This window comes from Cuculus canorus, chromosome 2 (assembly GCF_017976375.1).
Source record: "Cuculus canorus isolate bCucCan1 chromosome 2, bCucCan1.pri, whole genome shotgun sequence".
In the NCBI taxonomy this organism is placed as follows: domain Eukaryota; kingdom Metazoa; phylum Chordata; class Aves; order Cuculiformes; family Cuculidae; genus Cuculus; species Cuculus canorus.
In genome coordinates, this window is record NC_071402.1 from 96,988,575 (window position 1) to 97,010,970 (window position 22,396).

Below are 22,396 nucleotides of genomic sequence, written 5' to 3' on the forward strand. Positions count from 1 at the left end.
TATGTGGTTATCAGTTAAGTGCTTGATAACTGGAATTCAAACATCTAAGCAAATAAAAGTGGAGAACAGCATGTAAAAAATGAAGGGGAAAAGGGAAAGAATGAGCCATGTCATCTTTTTGGTTTTGGAAGCCCAAAGATGCCAAGTGATTCCCAACTCTTCCTTTTCTCAGTCAGTCCCACAAAACACTCTGGGACATTTTTCTCCCAGAAGAATGAGCAAGTACTTTTCCTTCCTCTGGAGAGACAGGAGTGATTACAGAGGTATCTCGTTCTGCGAGTGAGGATTTATTCATATCCTGCTGAGCACACAGTGCCTTACAGGGAAGCTAGAGTTCTCCAAAGGAATTACTTTTTGTGTTGAAACTCACTTCTTCAAAGAATGGAGCATTTTACACCCTCTGAGATGGTGAAGTGAGACACATCACTTTTTTCGTCTCTTTGAGGACTCTTTCTTCAGGCAGGAACCCTAAAAATGAATTTTAAAAAATAATATTGATGTTCTAGTGTAGTCTTTTGTTATGCAACGCTTTGGTTTTTAGAGGCCCTCTCCTCAGCCCAGTGGTAACATCTTTAGTTTATTATGAAGATGAAAAGCTACAAACACCAATCCATTACACTAAAAATATGAACTACAGAATTTTTGTTTTATACTTTTTTAGAAATCCTGTCTTTGAGATTTTGCACTTTGTTGCACTGAAATTTCAGTAAATTCCACTACTCAGAAAAATACTGTCATGCAGTTGATAGGTCAGTGGATGATCTACAGATACAACATGTTGGAGATTTATACATTTACTGAAGATATATTTGTAAACTCTTCTAGAGAACAACAGCATAAAGGAAATGGATTAATTTAGAAGATGGTCCTGTGCAACTTGTAGATAATTTGGAAGGACTCTTCTCCAAACTGTTTCCTGTATGCAATATAAATTCCAATGTATTTCCAACTAAACACAAGAACTTTAGAAATTGTTGCTTAGTAAATTTAATCCAAAGACCAATTTTGTCTTATATCAGAAAATCTTTTAACTGTGGTGTCATTGTATGAAAATGTGAATTGTTTTTAAAGTGATCTCAACTTTCAAGATTCAGCATCAATTATATTTCTAAAAGGTGATGTTTGTAGTTGCAAAAAGAGCAAGACTGTTTTAATTATCTTGAAGTTTTGAAACTTAATCCCCTGAAATTTACTTTTGCTGATAAAATCAAACAGTTGGAATCTATTTTAGTTAAAGAAACCTGAGATCTGAATGTCATCTTCTGTAATTACTTGAATAATCAACAATGTGAATATATACCAATTAAAAAAATCCTTAGGCTGGTAATGCGTTTTCCAAATTTCTTGTTTGCCGCTGTTGACTAAACTACGTTCTTTTACCTTTCTGGTTTGTGAAGCAATTATGATGTTGATCAAAGTTTATATTAACCTTTCCTATTGCTTCTGCTTGATAAGATAATTGTAAAACCATATTCTAGAGAAACAAAAAAAAAGTAGAGAAATATAGAGTTAGGCTGAAACCCTGTATTGTTCTGTTTTGAGAAACAGCACAATACTGTGGAAAAGCTAAATTTCCCTTACAGTTTGCGTTTGTTTGCAGACAGACATGTAATATTAATTGTGGGTAGCTGCTGCTGTTCACTTGAGGTTGTCTCATCATTTATACTGGAATGCTCTGGGCTTTTCAATATCATCTGAAAGCCAGCAAAATTGGGCTGCCAGAGGGGAGAGCCACAGCTCTGTTAGGCAGAAAGTTCTGTTCTTTTTTTACACTATTTGTCTCTTCTCCATTAAAATCAGACTTCCTAGTATGCCTGTCCCAGCTTTCATTACTTTTATTGGTAATAAGTACTGATTCTTCAGCTTGTGTAGATAAAGAATTGCATAGAGTTCAAAAATAAGAAAAAAATTGACCAAAAGTAAATGAGTGCAGTGGAAAATAAATCACAACCTTGGAAGATTAGTCACTCAGGTGTAAACTTGAATCTTAAGTGCCAAGCAGTTACAGACAACTGCTGAAGGTCTGAAGGAACTGGAGATACTGTCCAAATGGTGAGAAGTTGTTCTATAGTCCTTCAGGACAGCTGGCTTCAGGGAGGCTCTTTTCTTCCTGTTGCTTTACAGGGAGTTAAGCCTACAAATGGTAGCTTTCAGCGGTTTCCCAGGCAGCCTCTTGATTCTGTTTTTAAGGATTTTGGGGAGCAGTGACTGTCTCATGTTTCTTTTCATCTGCTCTGACTTTTGCCTCTTCTGTTGCAGTGACAGCCAAGCTGCATCTGCTTGGATGTGTAGGTAGGCTGATTCAGCTTAAAATAGTATGGCTGACAGGAAAATGGACTCAGCTACCATCTCTTCCCCATCATGTTGTAGATCCATGTTAGTCTTGTTTTTTACAGCAATATTTTAAAGTCTAAATGAAAGTTTTCTTATTCTACTTTCTCACAATCATTTTATCTGGTCTGTTTCAGTATGGCTGCTCTTGCCTTTCTGAGCAATTTCACAAGCAATAATTTGTTTCCCCACGTTCCATTCCTGTCATAACCCATGCCTGTAAAAGCTTCTGTGGGCAATCAGCTGTTTCTCACGGTCTCTGTCTGTATTTCTTGTGCAAATGAATATCTTGCCAGTTTTCCACTTTAAAATTTTCTCTATTTTTTAAAGCTAGTTTTTAACTGAAATAACTGAAATAATGAACAGGGAAGAAATATCTTCTCAAAAACTTGTTTCTAAATGCTATTTTTTGGATGATCAAGAAAATTCTTAACACTGTAAATAATTTGTAATGGTAAATAATTTTCTTCTGAAAGATGTCCATATAAATAAATGGCTAAATGAGTCATCACCAAGTTTGCAGCTATTCCAGAGAACCTGCAGTTTTGAAACTATCCCAGGCCTTGTGGTGGTAGTTTTGTCTTTGTGACATTGTTTTGCCAGTTACTGAAACTAGAATTTGGAGGCGATGAATAGAATAATTTTAGAATAACCATTTACTATTTTCACATACTTGTTTTTACTCACTTTCAAAATGCAGGTAATTATGCAGAAGCCTACAGCTGTTTCCTTACCTTTTTTTACAGCATAAATGTGTTTCATTTGCTTTCTGAAAATACTCTTCTTGTTTCTGAGTGAGAGACTTTGTTGAGCTCATTTTGCAGATGTGCAAATCGTGGCCCTAAAAAACTGTGACAAGTCTTTCGAATTTAGGCTTTTTTAAATGAGTTTTAATACATCTGTTCTGTCAGTCTAAGTACTGCAAATGCAAATGTCATCTGTTTAAAATCTTTATGACGTTTTCTGCTAAGAAATTGCTGAGAGTATTTGGTTCTTATCTATAATTTTATATCTCAGTTTCTAGACTCTTCTCTTTACTCTGTCTTTTGTCTGCACTTGCAGTCTGACCTAATCGCTTTACCAAATGTATCTCTCTTTTTTCCATTGTTTTAAATTAATTGAGCATTTGTGAAAAGTATTGAATTAGCACCAAAAATTAAAATGTGAGATTTTTTTCACCAGAAACAGCATAAAAGTGGATTCAAGTTTGTGTCTAGTTTTCACCCTACTGATCAGTGGTGTCATATTCAGTGGACTAAAAGTTTCTTTATCTGCAGTATTAGTTGTATTTAGGTGTCATGAAAATTAAATTTGGGCTTATATAAAGCAGTTGCTAAATTTATAAATTTTCCTGCCTTGCATTTGATTCACAAGGTCATGTGAAGAGATACAAGTAGGTGAGATGTTTCAAAGATGCTGAACACTTGCAGATCTATTAATTTCATTAGGTTATTTTCAATATTTAGTGTTCAACTACCTAAATTTTAAAAGTACATTTTTCTTTGGTACTCATTAGGGAGAAATAAATATTAGACATTCTAGGATAGTTGTTTTATTTTTTACTGTAACATTACTCCAAGCAAGGTGAATATCATTTTAGGAGGGCATTCTTTCCATTTTGGCTCGTATAGCTCTTCTTTGCCTATTTCTCAGGAAGTGCTCCGGTATCCAGGAAATATACAGAGGAGTAGTCCTGGAGAGGGAATGGAAGGAGGGAAGGAAGGTCACCTACAAATATCTGCATCTTTTTAATCTCCTGTCTTCTCTGTTCTACAGATTGTTGAATCAGATTTCAGTTAGTTCATGGAGAGACCTCTTACTTCTATGATTCTCATAATTAGATCTGGTGCTGCCTTATAAATTGTTAGTCACCATTTTATAGCATGGTCTTTCATGTCAGATGCTTCAAGGATATTAGGGTTTTCTGGACTGTAGGCTCTTAATTATTCTGTGGCTTGTATGTCAGGATTGTGGCTGCCAGAAGCACATGCTTTTTTCTACTTTTGATGGTCTTGTATCTTGTAAAGTGCTGTTAAACTTTCTGTAACACTGCTGGGTTAAAACATCATTTACTAGAAGATGAACTAAAATACTTCAACATTAAGTTGAGGTGAAGTAGAAATTGCATGAGACTTGTGGTTACTTGTCGAACTTTATTTTAGGCACTTCAGGAAAAAACTGTTACTAATGGGTTAGCAGTGGATCATCTGTATTAACAACACGAATGTTTGTCAAGTTCACTTTTACAGCCGTCACTTTCTTATTTGTGTGCATAGATAAAGTCTCTGGCAGTTTGACTGTAAAAACCCACCCTTATATCTGTTAACTCTAGTTTGACAGAAGTCTTCTGAAAACACACAGAGTATAGCAAAAGTTTGAATTACAGTGGTCTCTGGAAGTTCAGATTTTCTTTTTTTTTAGAAGCCTAAAGAGCAACAAAACCCATTTACCTTGAAGTAGTGTGATGTTCTTATACTGGGAGCAACATTTTGTGTCTTAGTACGCAGGGAGTTATTTACTCTAGAGTATAGAAATAATATCGTAAAAGATTCCTGAAGTTTGGAGGATGATTTCTTAAAACTACCGTTACTTAGATTTTACTTAGTCATGTACCCACAAGAAGAATTTGGAGTAAAGCGTGTGTAGTATTTTTACACTAGATTCTGTGCTCAACAACTGTAATTAGTATAAAAAACAAGTTTTAATTCCCATAAGTTATTTTTTTAAAAAAACCAAATATTTGATGTTTCACTGTCATGCTCATCCTTGCTTAGTTTTTCCTTCCAATTGTTTCTTTAACCAAATGAATTCTGTTTTAAAGGAGATTGTAAAATACATGGGCTTAGGACTCTTTCATAAGGAATGTGATTAAGAGTCAGCTTGAAGGACTATAAGACATGTTGTAGTATGGTTAGAACTAATTAAGGGTAGTGCAAAAGTGAGTAATACATAACTGACTTGAAAAAAATTGCTCTTTGATATGTGTGGTAAAATAATGACAAAAGCCTTTGGAGGTACCTCTTAGTTCACAATACTCATTTTTCAGAAGCTGATTTTGTTAAGGATGATCATACCTTTTTTGAGCAGGATACTTGGAGTTCCAATATATGACATGGTAACACTACCGTTTGTAATAAAAGGGTATTTGTTTTCTGTATATGCATATCCTACAAGCTATAGTATGTTGCCGAAATTCACAGTAAGAGTATGGCTGCAATCCCCGTTTTCCCGTGGCTTTGTTACTGGTACACCTGTCAGACTTGTTCATGTGCTGATCACGCTTAGCCTGAGGATGTACACATGCAAATACTGAAGTCCAAATTGAGTCATGTGATGTGACGTTAATGTAAAGTAATTCTAAAGTTACAGACTACTTTGAAGGTTAGATGACACTAACTGTAACTTCAAACTATTATATTTATTTTTGATGTTACTGTTTACCAATCTTAGATTTCAAAATTTCTATATGCTCTATAATTTTTGATATGAATTATCTTCACCTTCAGGAGCAATTCAGTTCTGCATACTGTCCCAGTTAAGCAGGATGCACATGGTGGTTTGTTTTACAGTTTTCTGCTAAGTAATACATGTCTTTTTTTGGAAATAGAAAATCATTATCAGGTGGGAGGTGGCTTCTGTCTATCTTGCTGCTATTCCACTCTGATAGATATGCATAGAAACTGGAGGGTGAAGCCTGGGAAATAAAGTGCCTAGGATGAGTACAGCTTGCTAGGTGCTGGCTTAGTTAGGCACACAGGACATTCACTCTACAGATGCTTTGAGGTCACGACACTGTGATGTTCTGCTTTGGCCAAAGTTTGAAGGAATAATTTTTGCAATGTTTGCAGGGGTGAGAAGATATGCCCCTTTATTAGAAGTAAAAATTATTTAGTCTTATTATTATACTTGTCCTAGAAGCTGGCTTATTTTTTTAATAAATATAGCTAGTAAAGTTGTTTGGACTGAGACTTCCTCTATGTAGATATGGTTAGGCTTCTTCTGGGCAGTCTTATCCACAGCTTTGTGCTGCAAAATCCCAATGGGAGTATTGTTAGACAATAGTGTAGGAATTAATAACTTGCATCCAGTTCCCAGTTTCTTAAGTGAAGAAAGTTGGTATCTATTTTCTTCTTCCTTCTCCCTATGAGGGCATGTGAATGTGGTTTTTTTGGCAGTAATGATATAAAATTTGTGGTAAAGTTAAAAGGAAGGAATTGCAAGCATCATGCAGTATCAGAAATGAGTCCTCATTAAAAATTTAATATTTATGATTTTTACATGCTTTGTTTTACTTACTGAATACTATATTACTCTAGTTTTTTAAAAAAAAAAAAAGTTGCTGACATCACTTGGATTTTCTGTATAGATATTCTCATTGTGTTTCAATGCCTAGGTCAGAACTGAGAATGGAATTGGGAAGGGAGTCTAAATTGTTTTTAAACCAATAATAACTAATTCATGTTTGAACAACTGTTCAGGTTTGAACAACAGACTCTCTGCAACAATGGGATGGCTGCTCCCACAATGTTGCCTTAAATTTGGGGGAGTAATTGACTCACATACTCAAACCTAAAAACTGCTAGGGCAGCCAGCTCAGAACAGAACTGTGGCTAACAAACTGTTTTCCATGCAATGTTTTCTCTTGGACCTTCCACAGCTCTGATAGACCGTATACCTAGAGACACTGGTTATAACACTGAACACTTCAAGAACTGGACTTCTGTTTCGTTTCATCTACATCTGTCATGTATTATGTACCCACACGCTTTGGAATGGAGGAAGATAAAACACATGGTTTTCTTCTATCTGTTAATTTCAGTTTGTAATTGTGTAATTGTTGACATTGATTGTAAAATCCTAACAGGTGGGAAAAAACGTAGCAGTAGAGATTCCTCCTTTTTAGTGGTATGATAATTTAAAATGTTTATTCTTTCAAAACCAAGAACGATGGCTTGGGATTTACCACAGCGTTAGATCAGCTATTGCGGTCTGCATATGAATTTGAGTCTGAAGCTTACTCTCACTGTAGTTTATTATGATGTTACGTGATAATTAGGATAGATGTGACAATAAGGGTGTGGTAACAGGCAAAGAAAATTGGAATTTAAATATTAAAAAGTAGAAAATGCTGCTTTCGTCTTTTCCTTCTTTTTTTTTTTCTGTGGCTGCATTTAATTAGTACACTAGATACACCATAGTTCTGTGTGTGTCTATAACACGAACATTGCGAATGCAGCAGTGTATTGTAATTTAAATACTGTGGGAGAGAAGTTTTCTTAAACCAATATAGTTATCAGCAGAAATATGTTTAAAATAATTTGTAAATGCAGCCTTGTAGGGGTAATGAACTAATCTAAATTTTGGGCATGATTTTGTGACTTTTGTCAGAATTATACTTGAGTGTATGCAATGGTATGAATTCTCTTAATTTTAGCTAAACAACTAAACATTTGACATTGGTCACAAACTGTGAACTTAAACACAGCAGTGATATTAACTCAAGTTCTCCTAAGACTAGAAGAAAGGGAGCACGTTTTGGGAATTTGATTCTCAATGCAGAAGCTCTTATTACAAAACTTGAAAAGCTGGCTTGAAATGTTAAAGTAGACTTAAATCACTACACAGATATCTCCCAAAATGATTTTCTATATTTCTCAAACAAAAGCAGATATTTTCTAGACCTAATTAGCAGAGCAGTGTTTTATAGTGAAGAGCACTATTTCAGGATTGACCACCTCAGGTAACTGAAGCCAAATATCTCCGTGAGAAATTCCACTTCCTAATCAGTGCTGTTCACATATGCCATAGAAATGGAAAACAAAGTTTGGTTTTTGAATTTTATTTATTTATTTACTTTCTTTACACATTTTAACGTGTACTCTTATATGTGGTAATAATTTTCCCTTAGTTTTATGTTACGACCTGCATGACTATATGTACGTACCTGGGAGACTGTTGAGAGTTATGGTTTCTCTCTTACACAGCACAAGGTAATTTTAACTTTGTATTCTCCTGTGGGTGTATGCCTATGATCCCTGGACAGTTAACGTTAATTAGAAATTAGCAGGGAGCAATTATGCATCCCCTGGAGGATCATTTTTAGCACAGATTTAAAATTAAAGAAAATGAAAAGCTGTGTTACTGCCACTCGTTTGGATTATTTCTTATGATGGTAAATTATCATCAAATGCTTGTTAAACTCCTGAACAAAACTATTGTGAGATTTGTTGACTTTTTTTGAATGTAAACTAGTTTGATGCATTTTGCTGAAATTTAACCATTTTCATATCATTTTTAGGCGACTTTGTATTAACCACTCCCAGTCCATCACCTAAACAGAATATAGATTAAACTTCACCAGTTATTTTTTTTTGTCTGTCCTAATAAGCAAGATAGTTCTAAAATCTGAATACAAACTAATTTATAAGTAGGATTGTTCCTGCACTCTGTACATATCTAATTGAGCCCATCTGCTCTAAACGTTGTGACAGGTTATACCTACCAGCTACCTAGCAGTGTCCTATCAGTTTTTCTCTATATTAGATTTAGGTTTTAACTTGAAGCAGAGTGACTATATATCAATAATAAGACATTAAAAAAAAAAAAAAATTGGAGCTATGGGCAAAAAGAAAATTCATACAAATTGAAAGAGTTGCCAAACTATGCATTCACAATAAAAATTGAGAACTACGGATAGAAGGAAAATGTTACTTCTAATGAAGAGAAGTTCTCATATGTGATGTAATTAAAAATCCAGTGGACATAGTAAACAAAAGTCATAAAGAATGATGTTAATTTACCGTTAGTAACTGAATTTTTATACATTCACCTTTGTAGAACACTCTAGATTTATGACACAACGTATGTCTTTTTTTTCAGAAGAAAAGTCCTTATTGTTATTAATCATAACCTACTTTGCACTTTGGTGAACAGAATAGTGCCTTGCCCAGATTGTTTCTGAGCCCTGTACGAAGAAAATATCTGAGTCTGTTTTTTCTTTTCAAAAATGTTTTTATTTGATATAATATCAGGCAAGATTATGTTAAAATTTATGTTCCTGATTGGCTTATGTCTTAAATATTCTGTAGAGTTATGTGCTAATAAGTCATAACATGATTTTGTGCTTCTGGCTACCTGATTACTTAGTCACACTTTCTGCATAATAGAAAATAATGTGAGCTCTTTTGAGGGATTTTACTGTTAGAAGTATAGCAGAAGCTGAAGTCTGTCTTTTAACATATGTTTTCACAAAATACAGCTTTTACTTGGCAGTATTAAAGTGAAGTATGGTAATTATCACATTAAGTGAGATAATCTTTTCATGTTTTCATTAATAATACAAATAAACATTTTTTCCTAAGGAAAATATTCAACTAATTCTTTAGAACAAAAAAATGTTTCATTGATTGAAATAAATGTGCATTAAAATTGTGGTTATGTTTATGCAGCAGTAGTGCCTGGAGTTTTTTATTCTTTTTTTTTTTTTTTTTTTTGTAATGTAACATCTGTGGGGGATGTGCCTCAAGCCTCCTATCCTGTGCATAGAGTTTGCAGAGAAATTAATTGTTCTTTCCATTTATCGTAGAATCATAGACTAGTTTGGGTTGGAAGGGACCATAAAGATCATCCAGTTCCAACTTCAGGGACACATCCCACCAGACCAGGCTGCTCAAGGCCCCATCCAGCCTGGCCTTGAACACCTCCAGGAATGGGGCGTACACAACTTCCCTGGGCAACCTGTGCCAGTGCCTCACCACTCTCATAGTGAAGAAATTCTTCCTTATGTCTAGTCTAAATCTGCCACTCTCCAGTTTATACCCATTCCCTCTGGTCCTATCCCCACAAGCCTTTATGAATAGCCTCTCTGCAGCTTTCCTGTAGCCCCCTTCAGGTACTGGAAGGTTGCTATAAGGTCTCCTCAGAGCCTTCTCTTCTCCAGGCTGAACAGGCCCAACTCTCTCAGCCTGTCCTCATATGGAAGGTGCTCCAGCCCTCTGATCATCTTTGTAGCCCTCCTCTGGACTCTATCAATCCAACAGCTCCATATCCTTCTTATGTTGAGGATTCCAGAACTGGACACAGATCTCCAGATGAGGTCTCACAATAGAGGAATAGAGGGGCAGAATCACTTCCCTCGACCTGTTGGCCACACTTCTTTTGATGCAGCCCAGGATACGGTTGGCCTTCTGGGCTGCGAGCGCGCAATGACAGTTCATATCAAGCTTCTCATCAACCAGCATCCCCAAGTACTTCTCTGTAGGGCTGCTCTCAATCACATCATCTCCCATCCCATATTGAAATTGGGAATTGGCCCAACCAAGTTGTAGGACCTTACACTTGGCCTTGTTGAACCTCATGAGGTTCTCACAGACACCCTTCTCCAGTCTGTCCAGGACCCTCTGGATGACATCCCGTCCTTATAGTGTGGCAACTGTACTACGCAGCTTGGTGTCGTCTGTAAAGTTATTGCGGGTGCACTCAATCTCGCTGTCAATATTATTGATAAAGATATTGAACAGCAGCAGTCCCAGTACGGACCTCTGAGGGACAGCACTTGTCATGGTTCTCCATCTGGACTTTGAGCCATTGACCACTACTCTCTGAATACGCCCATCTAACCAGTTTCTTGTCCACCTTACTGTCCACCCATCAAATCCATCTCTCTCCAATTTAGAGAGAAGGATATTGTGGGGACTGTGTCAAAGGCATTACAGAAGTCCAGACAGATCACATCCGTCGGTTTTTCCTGTGTCCACTGCTGCTGTTACCCCATCACAGAAAGCCACCAAGTTGGTCAGACAGGACTTGCCCCTGGTGAAGCCATGCTGGCTGCCATTAATCACCTCCCTGTCCTCCATGTGCTTTATCATAGCTTTTAGGAGGATCTGTTCCATGATCTTCCCAGGCACAGAGGTGAGCCTGGGAAGGTAGTTCTCAGGGTTGTCTTTTCTACCCTTTTTAAAAATGGGCACAATGTTACCCTTCTTCCAGTCACCAGGGACTTCTCCTGACTGCCACGACTTTTCAAATATCATGGAGAGTGGCTTGGCAACCACATCTGCCAATTCCCTCAGGACTCTGGGATGCATTTCATCAGGTCCCATGGACTTATATATGTCCAGGTTCCTCAGGTGTTCACGAACCTGATCCTCCTCTACCGTGAGAGGGGGTCTACCCCCCTGGTCACCATCTTGCTGTCCCATGACCCAGGAGGGGCGATGAGAGCGGTTATCAGTGAAGGCTGAGGCAAAAAAGTTGTTGAGTACCTCAGCGTTTTCCTCATCTGTTGATACATGATCCCCATTTCCAGTCATCAGTGGGGGAATGTTCTCTTTGATCTTCCTCTTTTGATTGATGTACCTGTAAAAGCCCTTCTTGTTGGTCTTTACTTCCCTTGCCAAGTTCAGCTCCAGCTGCACCCTGGGGAGGGGGTTTACCACTCTTGTCCCCATCTTGTTGTCCCATGACCCAGGGCAGGTAAGGAGAGCAGTTGTCAGTGAAGACTGAGGCAAAAAAGTTATTAACTACCTCAGCCTTATCTTTGTCTGTTGGTGATATCTTGGCTTCTGGGTTAAATTAGAGCATCCTGCTTTCACTTGTTAACTCTATCACAAAAATTTGTTTCACGCTCACTTTAACTCCTCTACTAAGACTTTTGATGAATTAGTTTTATTAGTTTACCCTTTCACTTTTCAATTTGTAGTCTGTAGCTTGTCCTCTGACATGCTGGGGGTTTTCACCTTGAAACAAGAATGTAATTTCTGACCTGGTATATATTTGACTTTTCCCATTTGCCCCAAAGTGCTTTTTTCAATTTCTGGTGGACATACCTTTATAAATAAACTGCCTTTACTTTCTGAGTGAAAAGCATTCAGTGTATTTTTTTGTCAAGGACATTGCTCACAGTCCAAGTTCTCAATTACTCCAGTGGCGCTTATATTGACCCCACAGAAATCCAGACTTCAGGGCTTTGGTGAGGGGCAACCCAGGGTACAAGAGTCTGTGTTCTCCTTATGCAGCTTTCTGCCAAGTTCCTGAGGCTTGAGGAAGGCCCAAAGAAATGTTCTCACCATGGCAAATGGTATTTTGGCAAATTTGATAGGTACTCGTATCCCATGGCTATGCTTCAATCCCATTGTTGGACACTACAGGCGTTGGACACTACAGGCTGCCATAGGTAATGCAAAATTACCTTTATTACCAAAACAAGTTTTTTTCTGGAATTTTTACCTGTGATTCTGGTGCATCAGATTTTAAAATCTTGTATCTTTATATCTGCCTGTCCAAAAGCAGAATGGATTTTAGGCCTTTCAGTACCTGTTGGGAGTTCATAGAATCATAGGATCACCAGGTTGGAAAGAACCCACCAGATCTTCGAGTCCAACTATTCCTAACACTCCCTAAACCATGCCCCTCAGCACCTCATCCACCCGTCCCTTAAACATGTCCAGGAAAGGTGACTCAACCACCTCCCTGGGCAGCCTGTTCCAGTGCCCAGTGACCCTTTCCGTGAAAATTTTTTTCCTGATGTCCAGCCTAAACCTCCCTTGGCAGAACTTCAGGCCCTTCCGCCTTGTCCTGTCCTCTGTCACTTGGGAGAAGAGGCCAGCTCCCTCCTCTCCACAACCTCCTTTCAGGTAGTTGTAGAGAGTAATAAGGTCTCCCCTCAGCCTCCTCTTCTCCAGGCTAAACAACCCCAGCTCTCTCAGCCGCTCCTCGTAAGACTTGTTCTCCATCCCCCTCACCAGCTTCATTGCTCTTCTCTGGACACGCTCCAGAGCCTCAACATCCTTCTTGTGGTGAAGGGCCCAGAACTGAAAACAGTACTCAAGGTGCGGTCTCACCAGTGCTGAGTACAGAGGGAGAATAACCTCCCTGGACCTGCTGGTCACGCTGTTTCTGATACAAGCCAAGATGCCGTTGGCCTTCTTGGCCACCTGGGCACACTGTTGGCTCATGTTCAGTCGGCTGTCCAGCAGCACCCCCAGGTCCTTCTCTTCCATGCAGCTCTCCAGCCACTCTTCCCCCAGTCTGTAGCACTGCATAGGGTTGTTGTGCCCCAAGTGCAGGACCCGGCATTTGGCCTTGTTAAACCTCATGCCATTGGCCTCAGCCCAGCAGTCCAGCCTGTTCAGATCCCTTTGCAGAGCCTCCCTACCCTCCAGCAGATCCACACTTCCGCCCAGCTTGGTGTCATCTGCAAACTTGCTGAGGGTGCACTCAGTGCCTGCCATCCTTGTCTGTGAAGACAGCCTATTCTTTAACTGGAAAAAGGGAGTTTGGACTCTAATGGTTGACTCTCCTTTTGTTCTTTCTGCTAAGGTAAAACTCTATAAAACCTTTAGTGACATTCTTAACTACTCTGTCTTCTACTCAGCTGTAAACCCAACCTACTGAAATCCCTGGAACTTCAATACTGGTGGTGAAAGTGGAGGAAGGAGGCGCTGGCAATTATAAAGGCTTACAATACATCAGAAGATCAACCATTTTCAATTAATGGGCTCAAAAATTACATCAATAAATAATGTCTAAAGATATTAATTTTCTTTTCTACCTACTTAAAACACACCCGCACTTACTATCCACATGAAATAAGCATTTTTGGAATGCTTAAATTATCTGAAATACAGCTTGTTTCATCCTCAATGATCCCAATATGCCACTTCCTTTAAACCTCCCTTTATACTGTATCTTCTCTTTTTATCAAAGTGACAAAGCTGGTCATTTTAGGCCCTCCAAGTTATACCCAGACACTTGATTTCAGCTTGAGGATTTACAGTATTTGCACTGATGTTATGAATAGTCCATCTTTCTGCCTAAGGATTCTTCATGTTTCACAAAGAATTACAGAGCCAAAATGGTACTATTTTGCCTGGCAGGCATTTGGCAGACTTTCCAGGTTCTTTAACGGACGCCCAAAGGCCAATATGGAACATTATGTGATTTGATAAAATTTATTTCAGTGATATAGTCTGTGTGTGAACACTCCTGTTTCCACTGAATTGATTTGATTCCATTTTTGTATTCTACTCTCTCTGCATCGCAGTATGCATATTTTATAAAATTATTCATTACATTTAGGTAGACTGTAATGAGGAGAGTATGTGGTAACTACTGTATTCAAACTTGTCTTCAGCTTGCAAAATTGAGTGTACATGTATAACTGCCTCATTCCATTCATTTGAAACATTTTTCAGGTCTTTCAGTATTGATTTAGTTTAATTTTGCACCTTAAGCTTGTTCCAGTAGTAACAAGTGAGAAGTTTTTCAGCACCTATTATGGGGAGATTGTTTTCCCCTGCAAATTGTAGTGTGGTTCTCTGATTAGAATGTTGGGAACCTCAAAAATGGCATTTATTTCTTGTCTGCCAGTCTTGCTAAGGAGGTATTCTCTCTTAGTTTCTGTAACTGCCTATTTAGTAATAGAAGTTTTCCATTTTTTCTTTTGGCAGAACTGTTACATTTGATATTTCTGTCTGAGGACATTACTGATGTCCTTTTATAATTGTGTTTTTAGAGATTTTTGAGTTCTGTTCGAGCTCTTTATAAAATTTCTTGTATGTATTTTTCTGTGTGTATGTTAGCATCTGAATATTCTTTCCTCAAAACTTTTCAAGGAATGCATGTTTTAATTATTTCCATTGACCTCAAAGTACTAAACTGACTTTGCCTTTTACAAAGAAATGTTCTTAAATAACTGACAATTCTAGACAAAGGAAACTGTTTCCAAAGTGCTAAGAACAAAGAAATGTTAGCTGAAGCTATCTTTCTGAAAGATGAATTAGGAAATTTTGGAGATGTTTTCCTGAAGGCTTTTTTTTTTTCTGCCCATTTCCTCACCTGCATAGTGAAGTAAGCCTATTCTTCCTTTTGGAAGTGGAGTCACAATATTTTGCTCTAAATTATGTTTTATTAACTGATACATAAATTAATATTTTATTGTTACGGGCTGATCCTGTGTATTTAAGGAAGTCTTTTCTCTTCTGAACTCACCTGCTGTCTGGATGTAGCTGGGAAGAAAACGGATACTTCCACCGTCATTCTCCTTCCTTCCAATTAGCTGAGTGACCTGTGCTTGCTTTTATAGATTGATACTGTTTCTGCTGTGATTTCTTTAAACTGAGGTTGTTATCAAAACATATGATGAATGAGATGAGACAGAGTGATCTACAGGCAGTAATTGTGTGCAGTGATGCCCTTTTAACTGTCATGCCCACCTCTTTCTGTATAACATTCCAATTTTTTTACACAAACTAATAATTCTTTACACACACATTGGAAAATTTGGTTCATAATACCTTTAAACTATTTCTTGCAAGGTAAATTCTCTGTTTCCCAATGATCCAACTTATATTGGATTGTGTTGATTAAGAACATAATTTATATCATCTTACCACACTTTCATCAGTAAAGCACACTGTATATCTTGGAAGTTAAGCTCATGAATTTTGATTTGAATAAGGAAATAGCGTTGCTTGCAAGTCTGAAAAGTTACCTTTGAATATTGAATTCTGAAGCTATATAGGGTTGTGCTTCGAGTGTATTATAGCGCTTGTGTCACATTTTGTTCTGAGGTTTTAAGACTGCGTCACCTTTGCCAGTGTAGTATGGAATAAAACTGAAAAACTTTAAGGTTACGTGATAGGAGCTTTGAATCTTTGTGGAGTGGAGAGAGCATACACATGGAATTTTAAGCAGAATATTACACTTACTCTTAGAATTAAGAAATCTATTATTATTATTCAAACTTGCTTTTCGTGCTGCTTGCAAAAGCAGTAGGTCCTTATACAATCTTTTTCCGTATGGTCATGTACAAATATTACTCCTTAAGGAAAAAAGAAAAGCATTAGAGCAGTGACAGTAATAAGGTTTTGACCCACTACGTCTTCCTTTTATAAAACCATAAATCATGAGCCTGTCTGGAAACACTGTCCAGTCCCATATATCCTCTATGCAGTTGTTGGTTCTAAAAGCTATCTGGGGCACAGGTATTAAGTCCACAGATAACATCTCTGAACAGGGATGCAGAATTACAGCTGTCATAATGCTATTCTGTTTTGATATTTTTCTGTTCTGTTCTTAATTTCAAAATCCATCCTCTTAAATATCAAATTAACTTTGTACACCATTAATATTTGCTTCTATATTCAGAAATTCAAAGCCTTTTGCTTTCAGGGTTAGTAATGGCCTACAGCTGTAAGCAGAAAGTATCTCTGCAAATTGGACCATTTGCATTTCAGGAGGGATACTACAGTAGTTACAGTAGGAGTACATGAATTGTTTTAAATGTCTCTGATAACATTCAAGAAAACTGCTGATGGCAGCTGCCCCAGCTGACCTGCCTGCTTCTCACTCTTTCTCTGATATTTGTTTATAACAAATATCTGTGTTTCTGATATTTGTTTATAACAACACCTTTTGTAAGTACTATGTCGATAAAGACGTAGCATATAAGCTGATGTGTTTTGGATGGTCAACTAGTGTGGTGAAAGTTTCATTAGGTACTTTGAAAATGGAGTGGAGGTTATGTTAAATTTAGTACACATCATGCATGTGTTAACTGCTGTTTCCTTCACAACCTCGATCCTTCCCATGTAGATGTTTACAACTGAAGAACTTTTTGTTTGATGATTTCTGACAAAGGAATAGGACAGAAAAAATCCAGCTTGTGATGCGAGAGAATTACTTCTCTCTTAAATCTCTCAGCTGTTTTAGGGGAACTCTTTTGAGCTTAGCACGTTTACCTCAAAATCTGCTTAACTTTAATGTCCATCTTGCCATTCTTTTCTCTTTCTCTCTGCTGCAGAAGTTCTTAATGTGAATGATCTTCAACCAAAATCTTGGAATAAAGCATCTCTGACCTAATGACAAATTTAGTTCATCTTCTTCTTTAATGCGGTCTTGGTTCTGCTTCAGATGGAGATCTTAGTTCTCTGTTAAAGTCTTGCAGTTTATCATAGCACTACTTCTTTAACAACTTCTTCTGTACCCCCTACCTTACATTGCTGACTTTGCCTTGTCTTTGAAACATGATTGGCCTTCTTTTTATTGTCTGTTCTAGCCTATTTATTCTTCAAAAACTTTTGTTTCTGCATAAAGTTATCAACTTCCATCAGATCCATACCTTAAGGGGGAATAATTCAATAAACAGAGGGCTATTGCTCCCCAACTATTTAATATTCAGCTGAAGTCAGCGGTACAGTCCTTGACTTTTTCAGACAACATCTCTACTCAGTTTTATTTTTGAGATGACATATTCATCAATCAGTCTCTTTTAGTGACAGTTATGTTTTTCTGAATTTCTATTCAGTAATAGCTCAGAAAGAGGCAGATACTGATATTGATTTGAAGCAGGTGTAGATATGCTGGTAATCCCAGACTTCTCATATGAAGCCGCTAGGGTGGGACTGAGCATAGCATTTGCATCTCTGTGGAGGAGGGAACTTGTTTTCTCTGTCTTTTATTTGACAATTTCTTTTCCATAGCAGGGGAAAGCAATAGTATAAGTCCCATTTTCCTGGATTTTAACACTGATCTATTGTCAAGGGATTTTTACCAGTTTGTTGCAGACTCGGCTCTCAAAGTAAATTTCAAAACATGACTGTCTTAAAGGGATTTAAATGATTTTGGGGTGTAAAATTTCTCTACTTGTGGAATATTTACCAATGCTGTACTTGCATTTTCTTGCAAATAAACAGTGGTCTTTGGTGTTTCTTTCTTGTCCCCTACCTTGTGTAATCTCCGTTACCTTTTTGCTGCCTGCTTACTAGAAAACAATTGAACCCAAACCTGAAAGAAAAATGAAAAAAAAACCAGACTATTTCTCTAAATTCTACAAATACTTTAAGAGATTTTTATCTCATTGTGCATGTGTTGTTAAATGCTGCCAACACCTCTTACAATAAGAATATTTTACAGTGGGTAACGTCACTGTGAAGACTAACAGAAATTATCAGAGGCATGACAGATCTGTCACACAAAGGAAATTAAGGACTCTTCAGTCTGGAAAAGTGAGAATTGAGAAGGACTAGAACAAAGGTCAATAAAATTGTGAAGAGTATTGAGGAAGTGGACAGAGTTGTTAGTGGCCACTTCCGTCATAACAGTTAAGGGACATCAAATGGAATTAGCAAGTGGCAGGCTCAGAAGAGAGAAAGCATTTCTTTCTTTTTATAATATGGAAGGGTAGAGATTCACGAAGGAACCGGACAAATCATGGGCTATTGGTTACAAAAACAACTCTGAGAAAATATGGTTGTTGGAAGGAGGAAGAGATTCTAGGGAACCCTGTGTCTTAATTTCTTGCCTGGGCTTCTGTGGCTGCCCATTGCTAGCAGTAGCCTTCTGGGCTTAGGTGGACCTTTAGTCTGATCTGTGTTACCTTCGAAGTCCCTGAAGCATTGCAGGACTTTAGATTATAGAGGGGGAAAATGCAAGTTCAGAAAGATTTTATTTTTTTTAATTAGCATTTGTTAATGGTGCACTGCTTGCAATTTTTTTGTTCTGTTTCATCATGCCAAAAAGGCATCTTAATAATTTTGGTTTGTGTGCCTGATTTCTGTGTCAGAGTGAAGAGCTAAATTACTGTCACTGAAACAGACAGAGATGTGTCCTCAGAGCCCAAGGTGTTTAGTATTGGTGATAAACATTGTGTCAGACTGAAAAAAAGTATGTAATGTTCTGAACTGCTCGTGGCTGAGATCTTATTATTTCTGACCATGCCTGACAGATCTAAAGTTAAACAGTGAAGGGTCGTAGAAAATTAGTGTAATTTCAGTGGCTGCTTTAGTGCAGTAAACATTAAGTCAGTTCCCAAGAACACAGTTCCCTGGTGCAGCACTTAATAAATTCAAACTTTATTTTTAGTGATGACCTTTAGTAATGTGAGCCTTGATCCATTGAGATGCTGTTCACTTTTGATGCATCTCCAAATCCCTTTTTTATGCATTTTAAATCAACACACGCTTATTCTGAATTTATGCGTGTGGATAGGCAGAGAGATGTAATTTAAACACATCTGTTCAAATATGCATTTCAGATCAACTTGGTGCCGGTTCTCATAATACGGCTGAGTTTTCGACGGGTATTATATCCCTAAAGTACACAGCAGATGGTATTTATTAGAGAGTGAATGGAAATGAAGTTTAAGAATGTTGAGCTTTTTGTCTTAAGTCGCTCATTTTTTAATCATAAAACAATAATGATCTGAAGTTATAAATCTGTAATGAAGTTCTGTAAAATGTTTCATTTTTATGGAAAGAGTAGAACACTTTATATTTAAATCAAGTTAGTCCAAGCCTTAACTGTTCGGGTTTTTTTAAGAAAATTGATGATGGGAAGTATTATAATGTTTCTTATAAAACATTCAAGCTGCATCTAGTAGAAACTCTAGCAACCTTCATTGTAATCGGTTAAAGAGAGAAAAACTGTGTGTACTCTTTCATCATCAGGCAGTGAGCTGTGCTAATTATGAAATATACTTTTTATCTAGGTCACTATTCCCCAGCAACAAGGACTGACCCACTCCCTGCTCATACAGTCCTCCATACCTACAAGTCCAGTTCTAGAAATCAGGTCTCCTAGCTGCCTCCAGCTGTCATTCAGTCCAATTTCTGAAAGAGCTCTTTTGGGGGCAGGAGGTGGGCTTGAAAAATAACAGTCATAAAAAATACCCATTCTCACTCTCAGTTAAACTCTGAGAGCTGTTAGATTCTGCATCTTGATCACAGCTATGGCCTTTGTAAGGTGACTTGCATCAAAACCACTAATGACTCCAAAGTTCAAAACCAACCTCATAAAGCTGCATTTGCAAATCAGTTGGAAGTTGCTGCAAATCATGAAGTTCAAGTGTAACGTGTTCTCTCTGGGAATCACCACCATGAGCAGCCTTCAGTGCTCTATAAGGTGTGGAATGCAAAAAGCAGAATGCACACAGTGACTTTGTAGCCACAAGGCTGGGCTTAATATGTAGTTTTGGCTGCCCTTGAAATCAGACGTGTTTCACTATGAATCACTTCCAAATTAAATGTCAGAATTTATGGTCTTGCCCATTATTCTCCCATGTGTGTATGTGCATACACCTCTCTTCAGGGAAATCTGCAAAGATACTCTGAAGAAAAACTCTGGGGATTTCTATGTGGTTATGGCTGGGGTTTGTTTGTTTCTTTTGTTATTTCTTTTTAAAAAACATGACATATAAACAGCACAGCATTACAATTTCTTGACCTGGTTTGTTGTGTCTTAGACATCAATTTCAGACAGGTAGGATCCAAGCTGTGAAAACAATTTTTTAAAATAAAAGTCTTAAAATTATGCATTTTACACACATAAACAAAATATGACTTACTTAAATGTCTGATCGTATTCAGGGTTTCGATAGTGAAGTGAAAGTAAACAAATGATTTGACTTATAAATATAGCCATTATAGACTTCTACAAGCAATAACAACATAAAGTTATCTTCACTTTGGTGTACACAACTGAAAGGTGAAGGAGAACTGATTTGTGAGACAAACTGAAGTTGTATTAGGCAGTAATAGACAACATTCTAAAATATTTGAAATAATATAATTGCTTTTTAGTGAGAACATGTACATGGAAAAAAAAGTTAGTTCCTGTCCTGCTGGGGTCAAATTTCATGCTATTATATTTATTTGAAATGTATAAAGCATAAACAGGTCTAAATGTAATCAAAACAGAAGGTCTGAATAACTAATATGCATGTATTGATAGTTTGTTAATTTTTTTTTTTTTGCATTGAATGCTATTAGCTTTCTTTTTTAGAGAATGAGGTCCCAACTTTCACCTGTTTCTCTCAGTATGTGATTATATCTGACACTACTGAAGGTAGCATACATTTAGTTTTTTTCCAATGCAATTTATTACGCTTGTAATAGAAATTCAATAAAAATGCAGTAAATTCAACTTTTCAATTGGCTTGATCTGATGGAAGGTTGATAGAAGCAAACATAAAGTCCCTCAGACTTAAACAAAGCTTAAAGTCAAAGATAGTAATCCTAATTATACAAAAGCAGAAATGTTACTGCTTTTACATTATTTCTGTTTATTTTACTAAGGTCTGACTCCTTGTCTGTGTTTGCTCCAGTATCTCACCACCTCTCTGTTCTTTTAGATCATACTGATATCTGTGAAATGTCTTTCTTTCATGTCAATACAGTTATACTTTGGTTGCTAAATTTTATAGACCTATCCTGATTATCTTTGTTGAGAAGTCATGATTGGATCTTCCCTACTTATTCTGCATTCAGATGCAAACCTATTGTCCCAATAATTTCAGTTATGTCATTATGTGTCTAGAGCAACTCAACACTGGAAGAAGAAATGGCAGCATCAAATATATTTTCATATAAGAGCTAATAACTTAAGTTCTTTGGTGAACTTGATAGTGCTGCATGTCTTCTTACATCATTTTCTTAAATATTCATGTCCATGATACATATAGCTGCATTTGTATAAGCAGTCTCACCAAATTGCAGTTTATATCTAGCCATAAGGCTCGGTCTGTTGTCATTTGAAAGGCTTCACACAGACATGTTAATGAAATGTCTATTGCCATTGAACTGAGGTACCTTCCAGTTTCACTCCCTATGTAAATTAGTTGAGCAATTGATACGAGGGCTTAAAAGAGCTCTTTTTTCTGCCACAAAAGTTTTGAACTTGTGCATCTTGGACTACTTTTAAACGCATATGGAAAATTACTAAGAAAAACATTGTCAATGGATATCCATTTATTAGAAGTCTGTTTACCCATTGCATCATTTAGGATAAATAATAAACTGAAAAAAATGGAAAACCCCAGCTTCAGAATTCATGTTCAAGTTTGCTTCCCTAACTCCAGACACTTAAATTAGGAGTATGTTATGCTGTGCTTCATTCATAGTCCATGAAGAGAAAAGTGCAGGAGGATTTCAGATCAAAAGTAGGCTGGATCCCTTTCTAAAATGTGAGGGTCTTCACATGCCTTAATTCTCAAGTTATTCTCCATGTAGTGAAGAGAGGCAGGATGAAATTTCGTGCTGCTACTAGGCTTTGAAAAAGATGGTGC

At 37.2% G+C, this 22,396-nt stretch overlaps 1 protein-coding gene across 9 annotated transcripts in view; it reads left to right on the top strand.

The window, feature by feature from the left end:
* CDKAL1 (CDK5 regulatory subunit associated protein 1 like 1) overlaps window positions 1–22,396 on the top strand; it is a 413,904-nt gene that overhangs the window by 272,848 nt on the left and 118,660 nt on the right. The window lies entirely within an intron of this gene.